The 17,106-nt window shown below is 42.7% G+C and overlaps 2 pseudogenes; both read left to right on the top strand.

The window, feature by feature from the left end:
* Nucleotides 1-2,184: 2,184 nt before the first annotated feature.
* Nucleotides 2,185-10,251, top strand: LOC109703257 (B-cell CLL/lymphoma 9 protein pseudogene; annotated as a pseudogene).
* Nucleotides 10,252-10,660: 409 nt separating this feature from the next.
* On the top strand, nt 10,661-16,898 carry LOC109703258 (B-cell CLL/lymphoma 9 protein-like; annotated as a pseudogene).
* The last annotated feature ends 208 nt before the right edge of the window (nt 16,899-17,106 follow it).

Here is a 17,106-nt window from a genome sequence, read left to right as displayed (position 1 = left end):
AGGTGCTTTTTAATTAACATGTAATCATTGTACAGATGGGATGCTTTATGCCAATTCACAAGAGGCTTACATTGTGCATATTTAGATTGTCCCCACATTCACCCCCCTGCAGCCATCACCACATCATTTAAAACAATTTCAAGGGGTGAATAATTCTATTTCATGTAAGTTAATGAAGCCCATCAACATATGCCCTAACCTTCATCTCCTTCATTCACCACCCCCTTCCAAAATTAACCCTCTCTGTACCTATTTTCCAGTCCTATCCAGTTACATCGAACTGGTTACCTTTATCCAACTGGATTCTCTAAGAGGGAGCTGAGAACCCTTCTACTACTGCTCTGAGTTCTGCTTTCAGAGCTCCACCCTGATTGCAGTCCATAAGGGATGTGAGGAGTTTTCTGTGCTGTCCTCTTGCCTCCCACATGGAGAATCTGAGAGCTGTGGTTTCAGCTCATGCGGGATCCTCAACATCCATCCAGAGGCCTTAGCAATGAATAGAGAAGTGAAAACTCTGACCATCAAGGGCCATGGTGTGCATGTGGAGCATGGACCTGATGGGCAGAGGTGGGGAGGACTGACCATACTGAACTGAGGCAGGTGTTATCTGTTTGTGTGAGGAGGCACAGGAAGAGGGAGGGGTCTCAAAGGGCATCCTTTCTGATACTATTTACTTGTTCTTATTGTCAAAATTGGATGCCAAAGCCTGGTTGTCTTAACAGCAGAATTATTTCCTCACACATCTGGCCACTGGAAGTCCAAGAAAAAAACACCAATGTGCCTGTTTCCAAGGTAGGAATTGTACATAGGACCACATTGAGTTTATTTTGTCATTATGAAATTTTCAATGGGTGAATGTTGGGGGAGAGACAGAGAGAGAGAGAGGGAAGAGATAGTGAAGAAAGGAGGGAGAGAGAGGCATAGGCAGAGACAGAGACAGAGACCACGAAAGCTAGGGAGGTCTTTCATTAGAGTCCCTTTCACTTTAAGTTTACAGACCTCTTGGATCCAAGCTTTATGGACATATTTAACGTGAATTGCCTCTTCAGATGACACACTTCAACTTAGGTTCTAATGTCATTTAGGAAATTTAGGCATCTCCATTTGAATTTTGAGGGACAAGTTTGAACAACAACTGAAATTCTTCTCAATAATTCCTTTTAGATAGCTATACTGCTTCAGTTTTGTCAAAGTTCTCTTTTATCATACTAAAATCCTTTTCTGTATTTTCATTTATTTAATTTAGTTTCCATAAATCCACATTTTATTATTCTCTGTGTATGACTTTCCCATATTGATTACTGCCTAGTCAGTTTCTGTAAGTGACCCAGCAGGAGTCTGTCTGGCTCTGGAAAGAGTCACAGAAGTTGTCCAGGCCTGGCTTCCTGTGCTACACATTTGCCCATGGTGCTGGTGATGCTAGGTAATATAGATGACTGACTGGATTTTGTATCTTCCATTAGCAACTGGAGCTGTTCCAGAGGCCTTCCACAGGCAGGCCTAGACACAGAGGACATTAGAATCTGCCCACTGATAATCCCACCACTCTAGCACCATGTTCCAGAATAAAGTCATATAATTTAAACCATGTCCTAATATGAAGTGGGATCTTTAGACTTTCTATGCTGCCATAGGATGGGGAGATGTTGGTGAAGTAAGACACTCAACTATCTTGGTGGATGCTATGCTGCATCATGCCTGGTCTTGCACAGTCTTGGGAGATCACTGAGGGTCTAGGTGTAGTTAGGGATTCTGAGAACTGGACAAGAGGTCTGGATCCCTGGGGCACAGGTGTCTGCTGTTGCTGGGTGTATGTAAGATGAGCAGCTGTGCTCCCTGGGGCAGGGGAAGAGTTGATAGGACAGTTACTAGACAGAGCTAAGCTGGTTGCATCTCAAGTCAGGGCCATAGGGCCTGCACAAACCTGGGAAGCTTCTAGATAGCCTCTTCAATGGTGGAACTCAGAGACCCATGACTCAGCTAGGTCACAAGTACACATGTCACTTGATGATCTTAGCCAAAAGGCCAAGAAGAAAAGCAGCAAATCATTCAGAAATTTTCATTGAGTATTAGCCTGCAGTGATTCACTGAATTTTCTAATGCATGCTTGGTTTCTCTAAGAAGGCTAGCACTATTGTCTGAGGTTCAGCCCAGAACTGCTGTTGTACCCTGCTCCTCAAGACCATGGCCCTTCTGCTTGCTGTGCAGCTCAAGGCTCGGGAAGGTGCTGGAGGTACACTCATTGCTGCCTGGCCTTCAGCAGTCCCTAAGGACGGGTCACAGGTGCTGGTCTGGTAACCTTGACCATGGGACTTTACCAAACGGGTTTTCATCATGGAGGGCCTGATACTGCTCATGAAGTCTAAGTTCTCAACTTGGTTCTCTCTCTCTCAGCCAAGCGGGATGGCTCTGTCTATGCACTGGTAGTTTGTGGAAGAATGACATGTTTGAAGCACTTCCCTCTTATCTTCTTCAAGCGTTATTTCTCTTCAGTTACACTAAATGAGGGATTGTGTTCAGTCACCTGGTGGCCTTAACTCCTGTGCAATAGAGTTGGTGTGTGAACAGCTTTTAGAATTAGTGAGTTTGGGAGAGCTTTCCAGAGGTTTTTCTCAGGCAGGATATTGTTCTTCCTTTCTGGAGGAAATTTTTGATATTCTTTTTGCTATTGTGGTTTAAAGTCAGGGCCTCATACTTGCTAGGCTGTGATTACAGAGATGAACCACTTGTCCTGGCCCTTAAAGGTAGATTTAAAAGGCAGGTGGACTAATAAATTCCCATTCTCTGCCTAGTTCTTCAGAGGTCAGTGGTTTACCCTCCTTCCGTCCCTCTACCTTCTCCCTCCTGCTACATTCAGACTTCTTCTCTGGTCTAGTGCTCCCGGTAAGGATCCTCTGGCCACACCTAAGGACACTGAATTCCTGCACAGACAAGATCATTCCAGCACATTGCATGGACTAATCTTCATCATTGCATTTGAATGTGTCTCCTCCTTCACACATGAGAAATATGGCACTCACAGGGACAATGAAAAGCAGAAAAGAAGTGTATGGAAAGGCCAAGATAAGTATGAGATTTCATTTAGGTAATACTATTGTGGGCATAACATAAAATTCTTAGTAAACTTTTACAATACCACAGCAAAATATATTGAAATTCATATTCCAATTGTACCTTAATGTTTAGAAGATTGTTCCTAGTATGAATGACCTCTTCTATCCTAGTACATACATAATTAAGAATATTACAATCAAATTATAAATCACAATGATGCACACATGACATGCCACAGTGGAAAGTGGGCAGCAGGTTAGATGACAGGTGAGCACTCTGTTTGAAGAGCTCTAGGACAGCATGACAGTGACAATTGAGACAGAGCAGGGAGGATCTCAGGTGTCACCACTTAACTCAGGAGAAAGCGTTGGAGAAAACACATTCAGAGGCAGTTTAGAGTGAGCATTGCTTTTAAACTGTAGCCCCTGTCTACAATTTCCTATTTGACAGTGAAAATTACTTCTGTACACAATCTTCTCCCTTTTCAAGAGAATAAGCACATAGACTCTGTAGCATGTTTCTCTAAAGTCCCTTTCCCCAACGTGTGTCATTTCCAATTAACCACTCACTTATACTCTGAACACAAACCTTCCCAGTCCTGGCCAGGGGTAGCATTGCATTAGATATGAAAGGTGAGTAAACTTTTCAACCACTGTGCTTACTTCATAGAATGTTAGGTGCATAACATTCTGCTGAAATAAAGTTAGCCTTGCCTATTGAATTATGAGTTATGCCATCCCTCTTGTGACACCACAAGATTCTGAGAGTATTTCTTATTTTCATGTATATTATCACTGTTTATGAATATAATTTATTGTATAACCTATGAAATTTAATTAGGTTTTTGAAGATGGACACAAACAGCAAAGGAAAAGTATCATTATTTATAGTAGGAGGACAAACAGAAAATAAAAGTTAAAGGAAGATGATACTGTTTATTCTTAAAATATTACTTATTATTATTGAGACTCAATCTCAAAAAATAAGCTGGGCATGGTTGCTTGCACCAGTGGTCTCAGCTCAGTTGGAGGCACACATAGGAGTGTGCAAGACACACCCCATCAAAATATGAGACTGTATTTGAAACAGTTATCTATTGTAAAAATATTTTGGTGGTGTGGCTGAAGTGATAAAGCAAATGCATAGGAAGCACATGACTGAGTTCATACACCACTATCACCAAAAAGATCAAAAATAGAAATAGTTCTCACGTTCTGAATCAGGACAGAGCTCTAGAATCACTGTGCAGTAAGCCATGTGATAGGAGCTGGCAGGGTAGGAAGCAAAGTAGTCTGGAATAAAATTCATGTGTGAGTCCATTGGACCTGAGGTGGTTTTTGCTATGAACTGCATGCCTCCTGCTGGTCCTGAGTGTACCCAGCATGGAGATTTGTGTCTGTGCTCACACTGAAGTCCTCTCACTGTGTCTCTTGCACAGTAATACACAGCTGTATCCTCTATGGTCACAGAGCTCAGCTGCAGGGAGAACTGGTTCTTAGAAGTGTCTCTGGTGCTGGAGATGTGGCTTTTGAGGGATGGGCTGTAGCTAGTGATTCCACCATAACTTTTGTACCCCATCCACTCCAGGCTCTTCCCAGGGGGCTGGCGGATCCAGCTCCAGTAGTAATCACTGATAATGGAGTAACCAGAGACTCTACAGGTGAGGTACAGGGTCTGTGAGGTCTTCACCAGGCCAGGTCCTGACTCCTGAAGCTGCACCTGGGACAGGACACCTGGGGGAAGAAGAATCACTACAATCTTTCACATTCAGTTACAACCTCCCCTTGGACAAATGTGTGAACAGGCACAGGAGAAGACCAAACAGTCTCATCTTCTAGACCACAGCCCTGCCTTCCCCAGAGAACTCAGCCCTGTGTGAGGAGAGAGCTGTGAGCTTTCTCAGCCTGAGAGGGTGATTTAACTTGCAGATTGAATAAAAATTTGCATGTGAAATCCTCATGTTATAAAAGTGGTTGGTCTGAGATCAGGTGATCCTGGTACTTCTGTGCCCTGCGAAGTATCCATGCAGTAAAACTCTGCAGGTGTTTACATTTGTTATAAGAGTGTTTTAGAGAGATGTTTGAAGCTTTTCCAAGGATGTTCTCATCTTTGAGAGAAATCCACCATCCCCTATATCCCTTCTCCCTCCTTTTCCCCACTGTTATGTCCACTCAAGTTAAAAATGAGTTTTGCCTTTCTGATTCTAGCACAAGTCTTCCTTTTTCTGTTCCTCTACTGTGCTTTTGTTCACAGATACTCTGAAATCCTATTACATTGTCACACTGCTGCTCCTATAGGAGTTCATGGCCTTCCATACTATTACTCATCTGTTATATAAAAGGCACAGCAGTCAGAAATATAGATACTGGAGGGAATCGCCTTTGTGGGTCAGACCTGGACACACAAACTTATAATTCCAGTACATGGGAGGTGATGGCACCAGGCAGCACTTCATGTATACTCTCGACATTGGTAGGAAGAATGGAGTGCAGAATTAAATTAAAAAGAAATGCCTTAGGGACATCACTCAAGTAAAAGATCACTTGAAGTTCTAAACCTCTGGTTCAATCCCCAGCACTGCAAATGATTCTGTCTGTGCTGTATTTTATTCACAAAGGAGATCTCTTTTGGGGAAGAGACACAGGGAATCTGCTATCAATGTCCCATTCCCCAGATCAGAATTCTGCACCTACTATGTGGCCATTTATATTACATTAAGCTTACTCTTGTTCTTTGTAAGTTAATGCCATATTTAAGCTGCTCAACAAATCATTGATTATGACTTTGTAAAACCACTCATAATTGATATCATCTGTAGAGTGATAATGTCCATAACAGTCAACTCTGACACTCACGAGGCTATAAGAACCTAACTCCATTCTACTCCTTACAACCAAATTCTGAAACTTGCTTCCTGAACTCATTAGTCTACCTGTCCTGTTATTTTTCATGTTAAGTCCACGTTATCTGCTTTAATATAATTAGGAAAGATGGATAGAGTCATCGCTTCCCCATTGAAGAGAGACTGTCAGTAGTACATTAGTCCATGCTTTGACAACAGAATTGAGAGACTTCATTATTACAACACATTTGAGGACAAGACATTCACTATTTATGCTCTCATGACTTTTGATCCAAGCCACAGTGGACAGTTACTGCCTCGTGTCTGCTATTCTCCCTAGTTACCTAGGATGGACATTTCTAGGACAACACAAGCGTCATTCCTGATGTCACAGAGAAGAACACAGAAATCACGGGGTTCTGGGTGTAAGTCCAGGTGCTGACCTCTCAGGAGCTTGTGGTATCCTGCTGAAAGCTAAACCATGAAGGGTTGAGAGCTACACTCAAGCTGTGTTGTCACTCGTCCTCTCCTGGGAAACCAGGAAGAATGTGGTGCATGCATTTCTCCTACCTATGAAATCCACATAGGTGGGATTACAGGCATGACCAGATGCCTGGCTTGTTGTTTTTTGATTATTTTATTTGTTTATTCTTCAGCTTTTTATTGGGTATCTTCTCTGTGCCAGGAACCCACTGTACTGAGACTTACACACACAGCAATGCTCAGAGGACCTCACAGACTGATGGGAGAGGTCATCATGTAGTCCTGTAGTACAGTGTTTGCAAGCTCTGCCATGGAGTGGACATTAGAAACATTTTATTAAAACAAGCTGTTAGAAATTATAGTAAAACTCTTAGGAAAGAAATATCAGAGATGCCACTGCTGTTATAAACATCTGGGAATTATTGTGTGTGTTCATGCTCCAGTTGTGCCTGTCATTCATGTTGAAATTTATAATTATTTTATATTTTTAGTTTTATGTAAAACCTTATATGAGTTTATGAACTATTTGTTAAAATGGATATATTTAGCAGCTAACACTACAGTTACTTAAATGCTATTCTGTTAAATGCTGTTATTTTCTGATAAAGAACAGTCAAAATTTGTAATTGAAACCTATGTGAAATCATTAACTATTTCAAACCTACTTACTTTGATGAATGTGTAAATATAGGTAATGAGTACATGCACTAACTCACATAGTATCATTTCTATGTCAGAAAATTCCTACTCTACAATCTTAGCACTTTCTGAAGAATTCCATAAAGAATTGTTTACTAGAATCACCATATTACACATCAGGTCAATCTTTATTTGGGTTTCTGCTTCTGATGTCTGAACCCAGAGCCTTCATCTTGCTATGCAGATCTACCTTTAGAACCATGCATCAACCCTTTTTTCTCCAATTATTTTGGAAATTCAATCTAAATTTTTGTCCACACTGGCCTGGACAATTATCCTTCTACTTAACCCTTCCCACATTCCCTGTTTAGACAGGTGTGTGCCAAATAGCTCAGATATTGGTTGAGATGGGGTCTCATGAATTTTTTGCTAAGATCCTCCTTATTTCTGCCTCCCAGGTACATAGGATTACAGGTGTGGGACAATGATACCCAGTCAAGAGATTGCTCCTGATTATTGGAAACTATGAATCCTCTGATTAATATCTCAAACTCCCTGCTCCAGAACCATTAACGTCCATTTTACTTGGGACTTCTCTGAAACTGTTCTTTAGGTTCTATAATTGTTATCTGGTGGTTTTTATTAGTTCCTGGCTTGTTTCACTTAACACAGTATTAATCCAAACAAAATATAGGAACTTTAACACTATTTGTTTTTAAGAAGTAAGGGTTTCCAACAACCAGAGCTGTGAGGTATAAAAATGACTTTCAAAATAATACATATCTCCAACACATATTTCTCATTGAAAAATTCCAAAATACATGCAGCTAACACCTGCATTTCATAACACAATTTTTGAATGAGTACCTCAAGAAGGCTTCAAATAGATACTGTAAAACCACGTTACCAACTCAGAGTTGTTGACATAATTATCTTTTACAATAGTATTGTAACTATTAATAATTATGCTACGGTAGAAACAAGCATTGTCCTCTCGTGCTGTTACATAATGTTATATTCTGGTATTTTGAAATAAAATGAATCTTATGATTAGGAAAATTTGTGTTATATTAATCAAAAAATACAGAATTGCTAGTGTGTTATGAATCATGGGAATCATGATTGATGAGGTTCTCCATCAGTTGTGCCTGCCATGTAAACTAATATAATTCACATTTTGTGGATATTAATATCTGAACATTAATGTATGCATATTAGGGTACACACTGATCCTCCCCTCATATCCTCTCACACACTAGGTAACTCTAAATTGACATACATCACCTTTGAAACTATCAAAAAGGAAAACCCAGTGAAACTCAACTCCATAGTGAATGATCTGTGTTCAGTGTTGATCACTGAATGGGGTCATCTGGAAATCCAGGACTGGGCCTCTGTCCCAGAGTTGCAGGATCAGGGCTGGGCAGGTATTCATGAGCAGAGAGAGGCTGTATTTTCATGGCTTCCTGCTGTATTGCAAACTCTGGGTGGAAGTCTCATATATTGCAGTGCCCAGAGGAAATATGAGAGTCCTAGGAAACAGTGATGATCATAGTGGAATAGTAGAAAATATGAAATCACATGGATTTAATATGTCTTGTCTTATATTTAATACCATCATTGTATTTTACATTTGTACATGTATTAAACAATAACAGTCTAGTTATTTGGGGAAAATAACTTTGAAATCATAAAATGAGTTAGGCAGTGTTCCTTCCCTTTTTATTTCATGGGACAGTTTAAGGAGGGTTGGTATTAGTTCTTCTTTAAACATCTCATAGAATTCAGCAGAAAATCCATTTGGTCCCAGACTTTTCTTTTTTGGGAGACTTTTGATTACTGCTGGATATCTGTTGAGGACGTTCTGAATCCCTCCAGCGGTCTCATTCCAAAAGGAATACCTCCATAGATAGGTCCTGGTCAGAAACTTGAGTTTGGGATGACTCCTGAGGGGATGAAGGGTAATGCCAATCTAAATGTCAATATGGGATCTAACTCTCAGATGATACCTCAGAACATGAGATAGTTTGTGACAAACCCTGAGGAGATGATGAAATTACTCCCAGGTAGATCAGACATGGTTCCAGCCCAGCACAATATGGTGTCTCTGCCATTTGGTGAATACCAGGAGCAGGAGTATGGCATGTGCCTGTGCCATTCCTTCCCATGTCTCAGGGTCCTCCCTTCAACAGTAGCTTGCAGAATCTCAGAGATCCAATAGAGCCTGTCCAGAAGACCCACATCTAGCTCAGTCATTTGCCACAACTAACTCTCATCCCTTCCAGTAACCCCACTAGCCTCAATACAGTTCCTACAGTCCAGTGTGGCCTGAGGTGGAAGTCCTTGGATATATCTGTGGCAGGCAGCCTGTCTTGGGTTCTGCTGATGCTTTGTCTGTTTACTTCAAGTCTATATCACTTCCTGCTCCATCACCTGGATGGACTTCCTCTCCCAAGCTTCCCCTCCAGAGTCCTGGGATCTGTCCATCTACAAAGCCCCCCTCACCATGGTCTTCCCAGTCATACTGGGATGAATGAAGTTTGGTGCCCTCCCCACCTCATACAGGCAGCCAACCTGTCTTTCTGAATATCCTTGGAAGTGTTCCCCTAGTACACCTTTCACTTTACTCCAAGCTACCAAAGCCAACCCTTTCTGAGAACACACTCCCAATTAGACCTGAAATATCCAAGTTTGCAATGCACAGGTCTACCCCATTATAACATAATGCCATTCTACTGGTCAATTTCAATGGCAAATCCCATCTAGCTTATTCTCCCAACTTGCCTTCAGGGTATAATATGCCGAAATGTGCATCACCACACAGAATCTTAAAATTTCAGATCCAAAAGCCATGGTTCTGATATCAAACCTTAGCCTAATGGGAATAAGCCAGCCATTTTCTTACTCCAATCAGATGACCTCTCCAAATGCCATGTGACCCAACATGCCTCCTCCTGGGGTCCCAATGGGGCCTGGCTTAATGTCACACAATTCTATCATAGGGCATGGGTCCCAGAAGCCTCTGACTGAAACACAATAAGGAATGACTTTCCCTCAGGGTTTCCTTCCAGCACAGTCTCCTCCACAGCAGCTCCCATTCCCCCACAATGGCCCCAGTGGGAACAATGCAACTTTCAGGAGGGATGGGTTTCCCAGTACAGGTCCCATTTGACTTCCACAGCCAACCAGACTCAAAGCTCAAAGACTTAGCTCTTTGCAAGCCTGGAGTCTGAGTGGGTCTAATTGCCTCACTGTGCCTTCACTGTGTAAACACCTGTCTTTGGTGTTTCCAACCCAGATCTGCAGGAGGTCACCTAGCCTGGACCCACAGTACCTCATTATTACATCTGAGAATATTAACAATACATTGCAATGTATTTCTCCAGGGGAAGTTCCAGGCTGTAAACAGCCCCATGGTTGTGGACCTAGATTTAACACATGTAAGGTTTCATGGATGACAAATCCTCCATAATGGGACTAGCATTCCCTGGGATGGGACATACAGGGCCAGTAGGAACTGCAGACTTCCCCTTTGATAAATCTCCATCCGTAGCAGACCACTGCCCAGTGAGACTGTGAACCTCTATCCAACAGTGCATGATGGGACCTCACCATTGGAGTATATCACCAGCAATATCTACCATGCCCAAGCAGCCCAACCCGATGGGCAACCAAGTTGCTGCTGTGAGCACGATCCCAGCAAGAACTGATGAAACAAAAGCAAAACAACAAAACATCATGATTTTCACACAACTGTGGCCCCAGTGCACGGCTGCTGATGTAGGTATGTGTGGGTTCAGCCAAGGACCTGGCAACCCAGGAAATGTGATGATTTATGCTGCTAAGATTGGGCATATTGATCCTGTTCAAATTTTCTTTCCAGTATCTGAGAGCTGCTGTGAGGGAACTCCAGGAAGACTGACTGTTGATCATGTAGTAGGAGAACAAAGATGCCCAAGGGCTGCTTTGGAGGAGGGGAGTGCTCAAGAATGTGTGGATTTAACTGAAAACAAACTTTCATTTAATAAGCAGGTGTTTTTTAGGATTATTTTCTGTTTTGGTTCTTTAATGTGGGATTTATTTTGTGTGTGTGTATTGTACCATACTGCAAAATGGATTTTAGCAGAGACTTTAGTCCTCAGGACAGCAGCAGAACAGGAATTCTGGACTGTTAACATTAGGTAGAGAATCTGACTTCAGAACTTTTTACTATTTTCTTTCAACTCAGTGTAGAGAAAAACCAAGCTATGACCTCACAGCAGAGTATTATTGAAAAGTACAAGACAGGAACTAAGTTTGGTGGAAAGGAGAATTTTTCTTTTTGAAATTATGAAGTTTAGGTAACTTGTTTTTCAGCCCATGTGCTCTTTGGCACATACTGACTATTCCACTGTACAAACCAATCACCATGCTATTCTCCTTTCCTCCCCAATCTTCCAGTCCCTTGGTTAAGTGTGTTTCTTTCCCTCAAGCCTGTGCTGGTGGCTCTCTTCTCCTCTTCACTTTGGCAGTGGCAATACCCAATGATCTTCCAGGAAAATAACTCTACTGAAGCCTTCCATGGGAACATCTTCCTGGAATGAGCAGGAATGGCTCTGTTGTGGGGATATCCTCTGGAATTATTACCCCCCTCACCTTCCTTTTTCCTAGTGAAGACTTTGTTGTCTGCCTTGCTTTCTCTTCTCCTTCTCTTAGGAATTCTAAAGTGAATTTTATTAATGGAAGACTGGAACAGATGCTGAAGTTTATCCAAGATTTTGTTTTTGTTTTAAATGTTGTGATTCTTCCCTTTCCTTTCTGTCATGCACAAGATGTTCTTTCTAATCTTCATTAAATTTGGTACAAAACCACTTGCCAGAGTTGTGGTGTCAGAAAAATAAAATACATTAGTTCTTATAAAAAATAGAAAGCATGTCCTATGACGGTGGAGATTCATATTTTCATAAGTTTATCTCTGATGTAAATGTTGGAGCATACATCTCAATTCCCCACGATCACTCTGCATAAATTAAAATGAGAGTGTGGTAAGATGTATGGAAATATTCACAGATTGGAGACACAGTAGAGTCAAGTCTTTCCACAAGCCTCATATGTACAGCAAATTTGCTGAGCAGGCCATGGCAAAGCACAGTCCCTTCAGCTCCTGTACACTATGCTATTGGTGGATTGGGCACAGCTGTCAGAGCTGCACAGGCCCTGGAGGACCCACTCAGCAGGAGAACTTTCCATGTCCCAAGACACAGTTTCCTGTTATGAATCAATGACAGATTCAATCAGGTGTTTCCAGGAACCTTAGCCGTATGCTATTTGCATTAATGTTGAGAGTGTTTGCCTAATATGCTACAGTATGTTAGGGGCTCATAAATATGAGAGCTGCTATCCTTGATTGTGAAATTCACACCGATAAGCTGTGCCAACAGAAATACTGTCCCAGCATGGTGGAACCATGAGGAAGTGAGTTGATAGTAAAAACAACAAGTTCCTAAAGCCCCTCCCACCCTAATATCTTTCCTCAGAAACCTCATTAGAAGACTCCATGTCCACAGATCTGTAGCATTCTGCACACCTTCAAAGCCAGTATCCATCTCATAATTGTAGTCCCTGATGACTTGGCCCTGTTCATTTGTACTTGCCTCAGAAAAGTACACACATTGGGAATGGGTGGCAAAGGAATTGTCTCACATCATTGGTACAGGAAAAGTAGAAGAGCTGTTCCTGTGGCTTTATATGACCATCACCATCTTGAAACAGGAGCTACCATGATGAATGATCAGTGAACACAGCCAGGACATGGAAACAAATAGAAATATAGATCATACAGCTGGGACCATCCATACTGAGACTGTGGTCTTTCATTCTGTGTGCAGACCTTTGGTGCATCTTCCAGCCTCTGGGTCATTAGTTGAAGAGGGAAACTGTTTTGTCTTCAGGTGTTCACTGGTGTTTCAAATTAGAAACCTGTGCAGGTTCAGGCAATCCAACTGGTACTGCTTAACTGCTTTTCATTATCATAGTTAATAATGAAAGAGATGTGGCTTATGTTATCTGCTTTAAATTTTATATAGGGATAGTGTTACCAGGTAAACACAATGTCCATCTTAATGATACAGGTAGCTGGAGAACATGCATTCATTGACATCAACTCTTCAAAATTCCAACTTCTTTCATACTTTTACTTTAACCTCATTGACTATTTCATCTCTATGTCTTCAACAACAGGCTTATATTCATCCAGGGTTTTGGAATCATATTCTTCCTCAAATATATTTTTTTCATGAATGCTAGCTGTGTCTCCTACATGGTTTCAAATAATCTTGTTCACATAATGGATAGTGAATATCACCTGATCTGCCGTAAACTCTAGTGTCTGTAATGGACAGAAGCCCAAACTGTCTACTGACATCCATCGTTATGTGCAGAAGACACAGGAACTAACAAGGCTGTCAGCCCTCGACTGAGTGCAGAGGCGGCACTTGTGCAGACACAGAACAGGAAATAAAGACTTTCAGGAAACTTCCACCCAAACAACTTCTCCGAACCCAAGGACAATCATGAACCATGTTAAGAGAAATTTCTAAACCTCACAGCACCGTCTTCATATTCTCTTACATGGGAGCTTCCCTATACCACACATGTAGGTCTTTCTCCACATGAATCCTGAGTGACAAAGATATTCTCAAGAAGTTACCAATCACATCGACTGGGTTTTATTGGCAAATATCACATATAAATAGCATATCAGTGTGTAATGATCAGTGTAACACAGTAAGTGTTGCCATGTCTGGCTAGAGTTCCAGTGCTTACGCCCAACATTAAGAGTGTAAGTTTTTTTGTAGACCATGTTAGTCCCTTGTCATTGATTCTCTCTGAGTCAGGGAGGTATTCCTAGGCAACTTGCTTCATTCTGACCTACTCAGAGAAGATCTGAAGTGATGTTGTTCCATGGTGGATGCAGCTTTAGTCCCTGTCATTGACATCAAGGTTATTTGTTCTGAAGAACAGCCCATGTTACCTGGACATGTCCTCATCATATGAGCAATTGGAACAACCTAGTGTTTATCCGCATCTCTTCCCAAGATACATGTGATGGAGGTGACTCTCACAGGGAAAGGAGGATAAGATCTGTTCTTATTCCACATCCTGTTTTGAACAGGGCATCTTATGCCTTGACAACTAATATCCATACTGTTTGTTCTGTCTTCATTCCTAATAATTGAAGGCAATCAGCTGGTCATCCAGAGCTGTCCTTCAATCCCAGAACTGCAGAGTCAGGAATGGGTTGGTTTTTGTAATCTCTATTTTCATGTCTTCCTTCTATGTAACAAGCTGTTGGTTGGAAGTCTCAGAGAAGGTATTACTCATGGAGATGTGAGTGTCTTTTTGGAGTCTTGTGGGAAGATAGCGTTTTGGGGATGAATCAATAAATTCTCAATCATATATTGGTGGTGAAATGAATGTAAACTTACTGGGCTTCATGATTGCATATAGACATTTGAAAATTCTTAGGAATGAGTACATCTCCCATTTTCAGCCAAAAACCAGTGAGTATATTGGTCTTGTGTCAGATTCTCAGTCATGTAACTCATATCTCATCTTCCACCTTCCGTTTTCTCAGTGCCTCAGCTTTGGCTTTCTGTGTGGTATTACAGACTTCTCAGATAATGCCAGCCTTGCACAGAGGCCTAAACCTCACAACGACCCCTAGATACTCAGGATTGTCTGGAGAGAAGTATCAACAGCAGCTAGCAGGGAAACAGGTGGGTCTCCCACTGGGGATATGCAGGGAGATGAACAGGATGGTCCCAGGCTCCCAGCACCACAAGGAACCTGGGAATAATTCCATTTCCCTAAGATATTTAGTGGAGGGCCATCTGAGTCCTTTCAGAGGTGACTTTCCAAAAAAAATGTCTGCACAGAGAGGTACTGACCAGAGCATGAATTTGCAATGGTTCCTGGTGGGGAGAAGGGAGATGTCCATCTACAAGCCAACATGGGGCCTAGATCTCAGATGATCCCTGAGAAGTGTAGAGAGTTGGGGCTAGGCAATGAGGCGATGATGAAATTACACCCAGGTAGATCAGACATGCTGCCTTCCCAGCAGAAGATGGTTACCTGCAATTTGCTGAGCACCCTCAGCAGGGGCATTGCATGGGCCCAGGCCAGTCTTTCCCATGTCTAAGTGTTGATCCAACAACAGTGGCTTGAGGAATCTCGGAGCACAAATAGGACCCTGTACAAAGGACTAACAGATGGCTCAGCCACATGCCCCACTACCTCTCAACCCTTCCAGTAACTCCACTAGCTTCAACAGAGCTCCATTGAGGATATACCTGCATGCAGCCACATGCGTTCCCTAGGCATTAGCCTTCTGAAATTGCCCATGATGTACCAAGTCCAGTCCCCCATGCTTTGCTTGCCCTTCGGTAATCTCAAGGCCATCTCTCGCCCCCTCACAACTGTCATGCATGCTGGCAGGCCAAGCAGCTGCTGTTCCATTAAATAACCCCAGTCCTGGGGTCTGCTGCTCTTTTTCCTGTTCACCTCAAGTTTCTGTCACTTCCTGCCCCATCACCTGTATGGACTTCCTCTCCCAAGCCTCCCCTCCACAGTCCTAGGATCCTTCCAAACTAAAATGCCTTGTACAACATGTCCCCAAAGCCATGCTGGGAAGTATGGAGTCAGGTGGCCCCTGACCTCCTACAACCTGCCAGCATGATTCTGTGAATATCTCTGGAAGTGTTCCCTCTGGTACTTCTTACACCTTACACTAGGCCTCCAGATTCAACCCTTTCCCAGAACCCTCTCTCAGTTATGATGTCCAAGTTTGCAATGCCCACTTCTACCCCATTAAACCATGATGCTCTCAAGACTGTGGCCAGCTTCAGTGGCAACTCCCCTGCAGCTTGTTCTCCTGAATTATCATCGATGAATAATGGGCATCAGTACACAGAGTCTTTGAATTTTAGGTCCAAACTCCGTGGTTCAGATGCCAACCCACTGCCAAATGGGGATGACCTAACCACTTTCTCACTCCATTCACATGCCTTCTCTGAATACCCTGGGACCTAACATGCCTCTTCATGGCGTCCCAATTGGGCCTTGCTTGATGTCACACAAGTCTATCATGGGGCATAGGTACCAGGAGCCTCTGATGGCACCTCAGGAAGGCATAGATTTACCCCAGGCTTATCTCCATTACAGTCTCCTCCTGTGCAACGTCCATTCCCTCACAATGGCCCCTGTGGGAGACAACACAACTTCCAGGAGGGACAGATTTCCTAAACAAAGTTACTCTTGGCCTCTCCCACCATCCTGCCCCAAAGTTCAGCAGATGCAGCACTTTGCAAGCCTGGATGCCCAGGGATCATGACGCCTTAACAGTGCTGGGGAACAATATTTCTTTGGTGGTTTTAGACCCAAATCTGTGGAGGTCATCTGGCCTGGAGTCTCCAGAATACCTGAGTTTGATCAGCCCCACATTACTCCATCTGAGAAGCCTAGACAGATATTGCAATATTTTCTCAAGGAGATGTTCCACACCATAAACACCCCTAGGTCCTGGACCTGGATTTTTGCACATGCAGAGAATGATGGGTGACCAACAGGATTAGCATTACTTGGCATGGGAGGTCCAGGACCAGGAGGAATTGTGAATATGCCCTATGGTACAACTCCATCCATGCCATGGCACAACTCAATGGGACCATCAGCCTTTCTCCAGCAAGGCAATATGGACCCTCAGTAGCATATGACATCAATTTCACAATCTACCATGGATGGGCAGCCCATCCTGAGAATCAACCCAGTTGGTCCCATGTACATGATTTGTTGCAAGGGCCTGCCTGACTGTCCAACCACCTTGAGCCTCTGGGCTTTCTAGGCAATATGACGTCCACAAAGGTCAGTTGTTTTCCCCACAGTTGAGGCCACAATGCATGGCTACTGACATGGGCAGCCATGGATGCGACATTCTAGTAAACATGACGTTTTAAGCTGCTAAGTTCATAAATGAGGATCCTTGTCAAGGCACTTTGAGGGAACTCCAGGAAGACTGACTGTTGGTCATGCAATAGGAGAACAGAGACCTG

The sequence above is a fragment of the Castor canadensis genome, chromosome 3 (genome assembly GCF_047511655.1).
Source record: "Castor canadensis chromosome 3, mCasCan1.hap1v2, whole genome shotgun sequence".
Lineage (NCBI taxonomy): Eukaryota > Metazoa > Chordata > Mammalia > Rodentia > Castoridae > Castor > Castor canadensis.
Note: the sequence above shows the minus strand (reverse complement) of the source record. Positions and strands in the feature narration are given on the sequence as shown.